General features: G+C 43.7%; 1 pseudogene; it reads left to right on the top strand.

Annotated features, from left to right (window-relative positions):
• The first annotated feature begins 2,391 nt into the window (after positions 1-2,391).
• LOC138673389 (RNA-binding protein FXR1 pseudogene) lies at positions 2,392-3,440 on the top strand (annotated as a pseudogene).
• The last annotated feature ends 277 nt before the right edge of the window (positions 3,441-3,717 follow it).

Raw genomic sequence — 3,717 nt, 5'->3', positions numbered from 1 at the left:
TCCGCCCCCCCAGTCCTGACGCGTCGGATGGGTGTGCGCGCCGGCAGCAAGTGACGCTGACAGGGACCTATGTCATGCCCAGTATGTGGGCGGAAGCGCCGCTCAAACCACTGCCACCATTGATACATGGGGAGATAAAAGCACGCCAGGTATGCTCACACATACGGTAAGAATCCCCCAGGAAGAAGTGGAACGCGAAACGCGCGTCGGGGACCCTCGCCGCCACACTAGGTCGTATACCCCTCTATTTACTACTCATTTAAACTGATGCTATATAAGGTTGCTGTTAATGCTGCTTTGGATACTCCGGCTCCGGCACTATTGATTGCACTTTGTGTTCATATCTATGAATCTGTGATTACATTTTGGCACTTGCCTTCAAATCAAGAGCACCGCAAATGTTTATCTGGAGTTAGTTACCATTTTTGTACAGCCATGTCACTAGTATATGGGAGTTGGTAACCCTGTTTTATTTTATAGATCATATGTGACAGATCTCGTTCCTACACTATGCACCTAATCTAGGGAATAATTTCCAGCAACCATTTATGTATTGTATCTGTACCACATAGATAGTTTTTTTGTATAGCCTTTTGTAAAACTATAGTCTATTTCCTGAAAAACACCCATTAAATACCCTTTTTTGTATATAGGATAGACTATTTTTGACATTAGTATTTATGCTGGAATGGTACACTAGTTTATTAAGGTTATGCACAGCTAAGAGTTCCTAGCATATATGTGGTATTTAGCCAAATGGGCGTTAACCTATGACAATACTGAGGATTTGTATGGGGTGTGCTACTTAGGGAGGTGGCTGTATTGTGCAGTCGTATCTTCATTTTTTAATTATTTTGAATCTCGTTATTAAATAGTGTTTACAATAAAGCTTTGAAAAATTTTATATTGGCATTTGCTCCCGTTTGTTCGGATTGGTTTGTGTATGAGCTGCAACAGGGCCTGGGCGTGTGACCCCCGACCTTTAATTAGAGGTTCTGCCGTGGGCATGCTCAGTGCGTGAAAAGCAGGACTTAGTCCCAGAAAAGCCTGCTCGCCGCTGACCAGTGCTGTCTACAAGGGCAGAGCCTGGAAAGGCAATACTAACCAATTACACAGTATCAGGCTGAGCCAGAGGCTGGGACCGACATCTCCGCTGAGCAGGTTCCACTGCGGCTGGAAGAGAATGGGAGACCGCAGCAGACATGGTTTGAGATTCCCCCTGTGCAGCTGCAGGAACTTGACACCCAACAGAGTCAGGTGACTCTGATGGTAACCCCACTTGTTCTCTGTCTGACCGAGTAAAAAGGTCAAGGTTTGCTGCTTCCATGGGGTCACTGTGGACTATGTGGTGGAAAGAGTGACCATTGAAATGTCCAAAAGTTTTGAGTGCCAAGATGTCGGTGTAATACTAAACTTGTTGTACCACTTTGTGAGGGGCCAGGACTTTGTGTTATTTGGGGACTTATGGGAAACTGATGTAGTGTTTGGTTGCTCAGAGAATAGCCGGAACACTCATATGGGAACCCCACCACAGCAAATGGCTGAAGAAGTTCCTGTTCATACTTTGATGTGTATAGGGGCCGAGCTAGCATCTCCCGAGGTCGACAGTGATAAATTAGTTGTGACTCGACAGATTGATAGCTCTGACCAACTTATGGACCTGACATTAGTAAACATAAAGGTCGACAATACTGTGACCATTGCTAACATGGAATTATCACCAGACAAAAGGGTTGACACCTGGTTGGCTGGGGACTTGCTGTTCCAAGGTACCAGGGTGAGTGATGATGTCCCCAATCAGGACAGTGACTCTGACAAAGTTGAAATAGGGTGCAGTAATGAAAAGCCAAGTAAAAAGTGCAAGTCCTCCTCCAGTCACCGGAAACACAATAAGCGCAGAGAGACAGAACAGGCTGCATCCTCTGTACTTTGAGTCAGGAAGTTAGGTTGCCAGAGACACCTGCTGCTTCTAAGGAAAACAGTGGTAGGCAAAAAAATAATGAACTGACACATTGTAACGACAGGAGTCCACAAGGTGAAGTCGCAGAGAAGGAGCCGACAAAGAAAGTAATGGTGGTGTCTTCAATGATTACTGAACTAAAGGTGGACGGCCTGTCGGTTAGGAACGCCATAGGACAAGAGTTCCTAACGAGTGTGGATGGAGGGGACATCCTAAAAAAATACTGAGAAAAGTCCCATGATGCACTTGGCTCTGAGGAGTCAGTTGGCGACATCAGTGCAGAAGTTCCTGAAGGTAAAGAGGACCATGGTGAGGGGTATGACGCTGAAACTGAAAAATGTAAAATAACCATAAATGAGGATGGTGAGGTTTCAGTGAACCCAGTAGGTGTTAAAGGTAACACTGCACAGGGTGATGATGATGCTGCAGAGATGCTAGAGAAAGTGGAAGCCCTAAAGAAGGTCTCACCAGAAGCTGAGAGGTTAACTGAACCTGCTGGTAAAGACAAAAAGGTGATGGTTAACTCTGTCTTTAAATGCACAGTAGGGGTTCCCAAAGGCTTGAGAGATGTTTGTGCCAAGGAGGCAGTGCATGAAGATTTTAAGAAGGCCATAGGAGCCTGTCAAGTGTACTTGGCCCCTGAGGCTGATCAGTTGATTGTCATGTCTGCAAGTAAGGCCACAGTGAAACAAGTTGCCATGCTGGGGGACTTACACTTGCGATGTGTTCGCATGAAGCAAAAAATCCTCTGGGAGAATGGAGAAGCCTTCAAATGTTTAAACCATGCAAAGAGGCTGGCTTCGGCATTTCACAGTGCTGGAAATTACGAAAGACCTGAGAAGATTGGAAATATGCACCCTCAGAATTAACCTGCAGCAGGCCAGGAAAATTCCAGGTATTGTATTCATTAAGTTAGAAAAAGACAGGGGACTGTTTCGAGTTTATGGAGAGAGTGCGGAAGTCATTAACAGAGCTCAAAGTTTGCTGGAGTTCATCGATGTTCATCAATGTTGTCCAGCTGATGGTTGGGATATGTCAGAGGATGACTCAAGAGATTGTGGATAAATTCAGAGTCGCAAGGATGAGAATAGCAGGGAAGACAGTCAAGCTACCTTGTGAAGATGGTATGATTCCAGTTGCTGTAGCAGGAATGAAGGTGAGTATAGGAAATATACAGATGCTCCTTCAATACTACATAGCATACCTGAGAGAAATTGAGCAGTTAAGTTTGGAAAAATGTAAAATTGCCACACAGCTGTGGCAAATGGGTGTGAGTCCACGACTTTCAAACCAAACAGCAGTGGGAAGGAATGCCTCAACTGTTCATGGAAATAGGTCAGAGATTGAAATGGACCGAGGTCATAGAGTTCCCCATTACAAGTCTAATAGCAATCAAAGCTCCGGAGCTGATTTCGGAAGAAAAGATGTCTCAGGTGACCAGAGAAATGGAACTCAGCTAATTTTTTTTTACTTTTCTTAGTGTTATATATCACATAAATGTGAATAAACTGCTTTTTCTACTGTTATCTACCACCAAAATGCCACAGAAAGCATGTAATACTGTATCGATCAGTAATCAATTCCTAAAATATTTTTCTATGCTTTTTGCAAATTTTACATACCACTGTAATGCAACAATAACCATGTTAAACTCTATGGATGATTAATTTAATCCATAACAACATGGTGAACAAAATATTTTGAAAGTGTAGTTAATGTACTTACACAGTCAGGATTTGTTAATTTTTATGACAGTG

The sequence above is a fragment of the Ranitomeya imitator genome, chromosome 1 (assembly GCF_032444005.1).
Source record: "Ranitomeya imitator isolate aRanImi1 chromosome 1, aRanImi1.pri, whole genome shotgun sequence".
Taxonomy (NCBI): domain Eukaryota; kingdom Metazoa; phylum Chordata; class Amphibia; order Anura; family Dendrobatidae; genus Ranitomeya; species Ranitomeya imitator.
This window is presented reverse-complemented; position numbering and strand designations above follow the sequence as displayed.